We start from the raw sequence: 10,482 nt of genomic DNA, 5'->3' as shown, positions 1-10,482 counted from the left end.
GTCTGCCGCCTGCCTCGACCCCTTGCCTGTTACTTTACCTCGTTTGTCTGCCGCCTGCCTCGACCACAAGCCTGTTCCTGTTTACTTTTGTCTACTCAACTATGATTACGACCTCCCATATCGGGCTTAGTTCTCTCTGCCTCTGGTGGGGCAATCATGGGGGCCACGACCTGGTGGCTACTAGGTAGCAAAGTTGTCTATTGCCCTCTAGGGGTAGCGGTCCATCATCCCATGGGAGGTGCTCGGGTGAAGACCCGTAGCCACTTAGACTCTGCACCCCCGGAGAGTCTGCGTCAATCACTGGTGTCAGGGTCAACAGCTCACTTGTCCCATAACAATGGCAGCCACCAACTTGGCCTCGGTTTTGAGCTGGGGGGCAGACCATGACAACATAGGATGGGGGTGACCAGTGCTATAGGAAAACTTTTAAACTAAAGCGTCATGGCTGCTTTTCCAAGGGGGGCGAGTAGAGTGCTCACCTGTCTTATGAATTACATGCGATCAGGTATATTATTAACCCTAAGGACCCCTCCCCCAATCCTGGCAGCATTAAGACAAAGCCTTACATGACAGACTGTCTATACACTGACCCTGATCAATGGTCCCTGCATTATTATTTTACCTCCTTTTTAAAATACTGACATGTCACCCCAGTGTGTAGACTATAGAAGTTATTGCTCCGTGCTTATACTGGTGCAGCGTGTGCTGATCTCTGCTACAGTAATGTGCTTTGACATTAATCCTACTGCTTTTATGTTTGTCACTCGACTCTCTTATATCCATCGTCATCTCTGAGTGCTGGAGTACGAGCAGCTGAGTCTTCAGTGACTCATTCTCACAATGTACACAATGACAAAGTAGTATTTTAGGACTGAAGTAAAATGACAAATGCATGCATACTGCACTATTGGTCAAAGCCTTGTTTTAAGTCCTCTTTAGCACCTTTAAATATCAGTATCCCAACACTTTAAAGCTTACTTCCCCCCCAAAACAAATGAATAGGACAGTAAAGCTTCATAAGAGGAACCCTCAGAGTGTCCCGTCACCCCGCCCCTCCTCAACCTGCTTGAGGTGTTAAAAGAAGTAATTTTTGCCAAGTACAGTGAAATTTTTTTTTTAAAAAAAGTTGTTTTTCATGTAATCCTTTGATATTAAATAAAATATTATTTCAGAGCGTACAGGGCTGCACCTACCTCCTCACCCCCAAACATTTTCCCCCTGTCCTTTTTTAGCAAAGTTATATCTACGTGCCTTCCTTGCTACTTATTAATTTCAGTTAGGTCATTAGATTAGGTTTAACCTTCTTGGCGGTAACCCCGAGCTACGGTCGGGGCGGAAACCCGCAGCTCAGAGCGGTAACCCCGATCTGCACTCTGGGTAGCCACCAGAGGCTCTATGCAGAGCAATGCGCACAGCGGGCGTTTCAACTCGCCTCCCTGGGGGATCCCGACGTCAGCCACCATTCTTCTTCCACTCCTCCGAGGCTCTGCTTCCTTCTGGTGAGATCTCCGTCTGTCGTCATGACGACAGTCTGCAATCACACTTTAGGGTTGCAGTGCCACCCGGAGGACGGAGGGAAAACTGCAGCGCTCGAGCCCAGTGAGGTGAGTCTGTGCCAGCACAGACTCACCTCACTGGGCTCGAGCTGCTGCAGACTCTCTGCTGGTATGATTTTTTTTCATGAAAAATGTTCACCGCTTTTAGACCCTAAAAACAGAAGGAATCCTACCACCGGGGGGGTTAAAGGAAACCTAAATTGAAAAAACAAAATGTCCATTTATTTACCTGGGGCTTCTTCCAGCCCCATGAAGTCCTCCTGCTCCCCGACCATCCCCGCGCACTTCACTCTTCCTCTGGTATCCCCCTCCAACGCTGGCTGTGTGGCCCAGTGCCACGCAGCTCCTCAAACGCACTCCCGTGGCTCTAGGGAAGTCGGTATTCAAAGCTGAATGATAAGTTTTAAGGGATCGTTTTATGAAAGAAGTTGCTGAGTTTGGCTGTGAACTCGCACAACTAAGTATCTACTCAAATAAATATTTATAACTATAACCATTACTCTATGCTAAGTTCTTAAAAAAGGCTTACCTATGGATTATAATCGCCAATGCATTTTATGCTTTTATTATTCCTGTTATTATCATTAATGTGAAACTAACATTCATATACCTTTTTATATTGCACCAGTATCATCTCTGCAGGGATTAACAGGTGACTTGTCACATCACTTAGGGCTGGTGCACACCGAGAGCGCTTCTGAGGGCTTTTAAAACCGCTAGCGCTTTGAAAAGCGCTTGACTAATGTATTTGAATGGGATGGAGCACACCAGAGCGATGTCATTTTCTCCCAAATGCAAACGTGGGTCCTGCAGCATTTCTGCTGATTTCTGAGGCGATTCAGCCTCAATGTTAAGTATAGGAAAGTGGAAAATCGCTCTGGAAAGCGCTAGATTGCAGCGATTTTCCAAGCGTTTGTTACAGAAGCTGTTCAGTTCCAGCTCCACTGTAACATAAAATAAAAAAACTACACCAAAACGCTCCAAAAATCGCTAGGTATGATTAGAACATCACTTGGCACATGCCTAGAATCGTTCTGAAAAAATCACTTCAAAAAGCGCAGAGCGTTTGCGATTACACTTGCGCTTTTTGGTGTGCACTGGCCCTAACTGTTGGGGGAAACTCACACAAACATGGGGAGACCGACAAACTCCATGCAGTTAGTGCCCTGGGTGGGACTCCGGCGTGGCGGGGGGAGAGTGCTGGCCACTCAAACCACAAATGCTGACCTTAGTCCTTCCAGACGGGCAGCAGAACTGCATGCCTGCCTACAGCTGCTACCGCCGGGCCGATGTAAGAGAGACAGCTGCCCGCCTGAAAGAGGCCTTGTGTATATTACTACCATATCCATTATCCAGATTACCTATGGATTCAAGAGGTGATCAATGCGATGCTAATAACTCCAATTTGCATGCAAATTGTATGCAGACTGGAACTGGGCCAGCCCATTTGCTTTGGGATTTTGATTGGTTTAGCGCTGAGCTGCCTACAACCGGAATTAAAGGGATACTGAACAGGGTTTAAGAACATAATTCGGACGTATCTCGGCCTTCCTCCAGCCCACCAGCGTCCTCCTGGCTCCTCTCCCTGTCCCGCAGGCGGCTCCGTTAATTGGCGTCTACCACCTGAAGTCGCCAGTACGGGTCCCCGCCACGTACTTTACGCGTCATCACGCCAGCCACTACGCATCATCACATAGCGGCCTGTGCATGCTTGCTGCAAAGTTAGTGAAACGCGCAAGCGCACGTTACGCATCACCATGCAGGCGGTCGGCTTGATGACGCGTAAGGCATGGCAGAAGTCTCCAATTAACGGAACAGCCTGCAGGGCTGGAAGAAGAGCCTGGAGGACGCCGGGGACCTCACGGCCCACGGTGGGCTGGAGGAAGCCCCAGGTAAGTCCAAATTGTATTTTTAAACCCTGCTCAGTATCCCTTTAATTTTTTATGGAAGCAGAATTTTTTTACATCTCATTGACCCATCTCTAATGGATTATAACTGTTATAAACAGAATAGTTTTGGGAGTGTAACGCAGTTTTAGTACTTAAGCTTTATCTTCAGTTCATGTTTAAAGGAATACTTAAGTCATTTAAAAAAATGACTTTTACTCACCTGGGGCTCCCCTCAGCCCCCTGCAGCTGAACGGTGCCCTCGCCGTGTCCCTCCGATGCGGCTGGTCTCGCCGGCGGCCACTTCCGGTTTGGCCGTCACCGGCCGACAGGCTGTGAACGCGTCTGATTATCCACGTCCCCACACGCAATAGCATTGTAGAATGCGCTATTGCGTCCGGGGACGCGGATAATCAGCCGCGTTCACAGCTTGTCGGCCGGTGACGGCCAAACCGGAAGTGGCCGCCGGCGAGACCAGCCGCATCGGAGGGACACGGCGAGGGCACCGTTCAGCTGCAGGGGGCTGAGGGGAGGTGAGTAAAAGTCATTTTTTTAAATGACTTAAGTATTCCTTTAAAGTGAACCAGAGACGAAGCACCCTCCTGTATTTTACCATATATATCAATGGGAACATGACAGTAAACACCAACCCTGCTCTTTGTTTCATTCTACTCTGCTCAGTCTGCCTGCTATCAGCTCTGATAAGAATCCCGACTGAGCATTCAGTCTAGCTTTGCCCTGTAATGAATATAGCTGAGTCAGTCTTCTGTGATGCAGTGTTGCCAACTCATCCCTTTAATTACTGACACATCTAAGTTATACAGGTTCAGGGGCTACTTACACATAATCAGTGCCTTACCTGCGTCTACCTAGCCACGAAACCTGTATAATTCATATGTGTCAGTAATTAAAGGGATGAGTTGGCAACACTGCTGTGATGTCTTTTCAAGCCCGCCCCCTCCTGCCTCTGCTTTCCTGCTAAGAGGATACATAGCAGGAAATCAGAGCCACAAGGGGGCAGACTTGGGCTTGAAAAGACATCACAGAAGACTGACTCAGCCATTCCGGACAAAGCTAGATTGAATGCTCAGTCAGGGATTTTTATCAGAGCTGATAACAAGGAGACTGAGCAGAGAAGAATAAAACAAATAGCAGGGTAGGTGTTTACTGTCATGTTCCCATTGTTATATATGGTAAAATACATGAGGGTGCTTCGTCTCTGGTTCTCTTTAAGGAGTGACTGTGCACCCCGCAGGTACCTTCAGCTGGTGAGATCATATGATCAGAGATGATCAATGAGATGATGAAACTCAACATTTCATATCTGGTCTAAAGCATTAAACACAGCATAAAACTAGTAGGGACAAAAAGAAGATATAAAAGGTGTTGAAGCAACAGGAAGGGTTAAAACTAAAACCTCTACTTCTCTCAGTAGCTAATTGATAAGATTCCCATTGCTGTACCAAAATGATCAGATTGTGTTCAGCTATAGTTAATAGTAAAGCTGGCTATACACATATACAGTAGATTTCCACCCAAGGTTCCAAAACAATCAATTCCTTTCTGAAAGGAATCTATTCCCACCACACACTGCACATCAGTTTTCAATTGATACCAGCAGGGAATCCATTGAACATGGATCGAGCCGCAGCGGTGCCCTGTTCAATGCACTGCAATGCTATGGACCATCGATCTACCACCTGCCCTGCCTCTCATTGGCCTAGATTTTCCACCCAGTCTGATCAGTATTTTCGATTCTCGATTTTTGCTGAAAATCAAAATTCAAACAATCTGACATTTTGGGAATTTGATTCCCAGCAGTTGAAGGCCCCATTCACACTTATAAAACGCAAAACACCGGTGATTTTTGCAGGAGTGATTTTTCCGCGATTTCACGCAGAAAAATCGCTGAACACTGCGGCGATTTTACCGCAATCGCGTTTAGCGCTTCTATAGCACTAAAACGCGATCCCCCGGAAATCACCTGAAAATGGTGCAGGCGACGCGTTTGCCGGCTTTGCCTGTTTTTGGGCAATTTGCGGCGATTAGCGCAAATTGCCCAAGTAAGAACGGGCCCATAGGGTTTCATTACGCTAGCGCTTTTAAAAAGCGCTAGCGTTTGAGCGTTTTGCCGAAATCGCGGCAAAAAGCTCTCGTGTGAATAGGGCCGAAGTGTATGGCCAACTTCAGCTGCGGAAAGTATATAACTTTTTCCACCTTTTTATTGCACAGCAATTACTTAAATATAGGACAATCTGATAGTTAGTCCTGCAACTACGGTTGCCCTTAGAAGCTAAACACACCTCCAGAACTGCTGGAATGCAATGATGTGTCATCTTGTTAATTTGTACAGAGCCAAAATAATCCAACATGCATACAGACTGTTTCGGATTGGTTGATCCTCATTAGTGCATGGCATGGATTAATGTGGCTTTATGGAGTAGGACATTAATCCATGCCATGCACTGATGAAGATCAACCAATCCGAAACAGTCTGTATGCATGTTGGAATATTATAGCTCTGTACAAATAACAAGCTGACACATCATTACTTTCCAGCAGATCTGGAGGTGTGGCTAGCTTACAGGGGCAACAATGGATAATTTGCATATTTCAGCAGTGATGCATTGTGGGAGACATCTCTGAGCTCACTCCAACCTGAATTATCACAAATACGTTCTGTTTTAAGAAAGCACACTTCTGTTTTTCATAGCATTTTAGTATGGGGGCTTTTTGGACCATTGTGTCCCCTTACACACTCCTAGGAGTTCTGGTTCACCATCCGTTTCTGGTTACTCTGTACTCCTGCAACTATCAAGCGTATTAATTAGCTTCAGTGAAGTGTAATTATGCCTTCAAATGACATCAGACCGGTCTCTTTATGTTTTCTATTTAAGAAAAAAAAAATAGCTGAGTTTAATGCTTCAGAGCAGAAATGTAATATTAAGTTTCATAGCGCATGCAAATGCAGTTCTCCCTGATTTGGACAGGCCTGGTTCCAAGCCTACATTTTGTATGCGAGCCAGAGTTCCTGGCATCTCACTGGCCAACAATGCATATGATATCTTCGTCAATCCATCACAATGTTCTCATCTGTATCCTTTTACAAACTTTGCTCTGAATTCCATATTTAAGTTGTGTTTAACCATCTATTATGTATATTCTGTGTATTCTAATATTATTGTTGTATTCAAGAGGTGATGTTTATCAATCATTTTGTACATAGAAATATTTAATTAATAAAGAGCTCCATACTCTGCCGATCGGCCTCCTTTGGGTCTTTATAACCCCATATGAACTACAATCTGTAACCTTTTTAAAGTGGGATTGTCTGCCATAAAATAAAATTCCTATTACTCACTGATCTTGTTTATTAGGTAGTCTGCATCCTGACCCTGCATTGCAAGCATGCCAATATAGTCATAAATGTGTCTGCTGTAATAAATCTAATCACTGTTATACTGGATCCACACGGTGCGTTCCCTCACTCGATTTCCCGCTCGATTCCCGTCGATTCGTTTATTTCCAACATGTCCGATTTGGATTTCGATGGATCGTTAGGTCGATTCGCATGCAAAGTATGCCGAATCGACCTAACGATCCATCGAAATCCAAATCGGACATGTTGGAAATAAACGAATCGACGGGAATCGAGCAGGAAATCGAGTGAGCGAACGCACCGTGTGGATCCAGTATAAGCCTGGCTCTATTCTGGTACATTGCCGGGAAGAGGGAAGCTTGTTATCTCCCCTCCCATATTCCTGCTCTTCACTGATTGGCTGAGGGCAGTTCGGTGTGATACGAGGCTGAGAAGGGAAATACTCCTCAGCCCTCTGCAGAAGCTGCTGAAATACATGCTCATATGTGTTTACAAAGCAAACTAGATATGGCAGTGCTGTTTCTAGTACAGAGCTCAGTGGGGAGGAGGTCTGGCAATGCATACACCATTTCAGGCAGGAAAAAAAAGAGTAAGGGAGGAAATGACATCAGGATTGGCTTAAGTCAGAAGCAGTAAAGATGGAAAATGCCTGTAACTGTTTTCTCTTTATTTACTATATACCATTCACTGAAATAAAAATCTGGACAGTACAATACATATGCCATGTAAGTAGAACACATGTTTATCTACTTTTATATGTGTGTTTTTTTTCCTGGGATAGTATGGCTGACCCTGCTGCTTTAAAGTAAACATGAGTTGAAGGGGGGTGGGGAAATTATACATACCTGGGAACTCCTGCATCTCCTCCGCCTCCTGGTTCTTCTGCATTTGGCCCCAGAAAGTCCTCTGGTCCGGGGCCAACTGCGCATGCACGGCCTGAACGCATGTGTGCTCCCGTGGCTAACCACAGGAGTGCAATGGGGGAGTGTGCATGGCCAGACTGCGGCTGCACATACTTGCCTTGGCCAATTGCGGAAGATCCAGGAGGATGGCGACGGAACGATCTGTCTGGAGGGGGCTTGTGGAAGCCACAGGTATGTATCTTTTTTTTTTCCTCCTGCCCCATACACTTTAATGAAAAAAAATGTTATCTATTCTTTTATGAAGTAATTCTACCTCTGCCATTTGTTTATAGAAATGTAAAGCCTGATTAAAGAGGCACTGTAGTTTTTTTACAATATTCATGTATAGATTATTTAGTCAGTGTTTGCCCATTGTAGAATCTTTCCTCTCCCTGATTTACATTCTGACATTAATCACTAGTGGTGACCTCTTTAGCCTTGCCAGGTGATCTGGGGCTACATACAGGTAGTCCTCAGTTTACGAACGCCCGACATATGAACGACCCGCCGATATGAACGATCCCGTCGCAATGACGTCATTTCCGGCTGAGGAAGTTTGAAGAAATGGCTTCTAACTTCCCCCGAGTGCCGGCGCATGTCCCCAGCAGTGTTGGACTCACCTCCGAACCGAGTCCAACGATGTCTGTCCTCCGCTCTCTGCCTCCTGCTCCCAATAGCCGTGTACAGCACCGCTAGATGCAGAATCCATTTGCTTCAGGTATGTCATTGGACATAAAGGTTCCTGTATGTCACGTGACATACAGGAAGCGGTGCGATGCTGCATCTAGCGGTGCTGTACCCGGCCATTGGGAGGCGGAGAGCGGAGGACAGGCAGCGTTGTCCATAGGGTAGGGGAGACATGGGCACAGAGGTAAAAACAGAGGCAGAAAGTGGACAAATTTAGGCACAGGGGGTGCAAACGGGGTACAGAGGCACAAGGGGTAAAAACCAAGGCACAGGGGGTAAAAATGGAGGTGGGGGAGTGACAGAGGCAGAGGGGGTGCAAAAATCCACAGAGGGTACAAATGGAGGCACAGAGGGTACAAACGGATTGATTTATAAAGCATCAGCATATTCCGGAGCACTGTCCCCGGGCGCTGAAAACCCTAGCTACGCCTCTGAGGACACAGACGCAGGACAGGTGAGAGGGGGAGCAGGTGGCTGCATGTAAGAGGAGACCTGATGCTGGAGCAAGTAGTACACTTTTTGCTGCACTATTCTGCATGGGGGAGGTGGGGGGAGATGACGATCTTGTCTGTTCTTACGGAGGAGGTAGATTATCAGCAGCACTTGTTATGGGGGGGAGGAGGCCAATGGTCACTACAGTGCAGGATCATCCACCACGCAACTGCGTACCAAAGGGGGCGCCAAATCTACTACCTTGCCTAGAAACACTGCCCAAGAATTGAACTTTATCCCAATCAGTAGCTGATACCCCCTTTTTACATGAGAAATCTATTCCTTCTCACACAGACCATCAGGGGGCACTGTATGACTGATATTGTGGTGAAACCCCTCCCACAGGAAACTGTGAGGACCGTGGTACTCCTGGCAGTTTCCTGTCTGTGAACCTTGTTGCATTGTGGGAAATGGCTGTTTCCAGCTGTTTCCAACTGTCAAAAAAGCATGCAGCAGGTACATCACCTGCCAACAGTAAAAATGTCACCATGTAATAAATGTCAGAATGTAAATCAGGGATTTAAAAGATTTTACAATGGGAAAACACTGACTTAATCATTTATACATAATTATTGTAAAAATGAAGCAATTTTCTTATTACATTATTTTCACTGGAGTTCCTGTTTAATCCATCTGTGATAGGTGGCGGGTAGGGGAGGAATACTGAGGGTACTTTTTATGGGAGGCAGAGGAACATGTAAATGACTCCGCTTTGAGAAATATACACAAGGAAGGAGCTGTATATGACAGTGTTACCTTTGCTTACTAGAGAAGTGAACTGTGATCCATATTTCGGTAAGGAAGGCAAGCAGATGCTTAGTCTGCAAACTTCCCATACCCCCTAAACCCAACATGCATAGATCTGTATCTGTTCTCTGACCTGGTAATCCAGCACAGGCAAGTCCGCTGAGCCCAGTCAGTATTGGGGGAATCCCAGAGGTGAGGAGACAATGCGGAAAACGCACACACACAAAAATGTCCCTTTTCTGCCCGTTCAACCATGACTGTCATACCGCCAATTTCCCACACAAAACACAGCGAGCTGTCCTTTAGAATTTCCGCTTGTTGGAATTTCTGGGTTTAATTAAAGAGGAGCTCCAGACTGTTACAAACTCTTCAAGGCTTATTTATGATTCTCCCCTGGTTGCGTTTGATTTTAAAGGGACACTGAAATGAGAAGTATATGGAGGCAGCCATATTTATTTCCCTACAAACAATATGGCCCAGTGCACACCAAACACCTCTAGCAGATCTGCAAAACGCCAGAGGTTTTTGAAGAAGATTTCAGAGCGATTCTAGGCATGTTTTCTAAACATGTCTAGCGTTTTTGGAGCGTTTTTGTGTAGCAGATTGCAAATATTGTTACAGTAAAGCTGTTACTGAACAGCTTCTGTAAGAAAAACGCCTGGAGATCCGCTCTGATCTAGCATTTTTCAAAGCTGTTTTCCACTTTCCTAGGCGTCAGCAGGTCTTAAGTGGGTTACCATGGAAACGGCCACTCGATCGAGCGGCCTTTCCATGTCAGTTCACGGAGGGTGTCTCCGTGAACAGCCGGAGAGCCGCCGATCGCGGCTCGCCGG

This window comes from Hyperolius riggenbachi, chromosome 7 (genome assembly GCF_040937935.1).
Source record: "Hyperolius riggenbachi isolate aHypRig1 chromosome 7, aHypRig1.pri, whole genome shotgun sequence".
NCBI classification, from domain to species: domain Eukaryota; kingdom Metazoa; phylum Chordata; class Amphibia; order Anura; family Hyperoliidae; genus Hyperolius; species Hyperolius riggenbachi.
Note: the sequence above shows the minus strand (reverse complement) of the source record.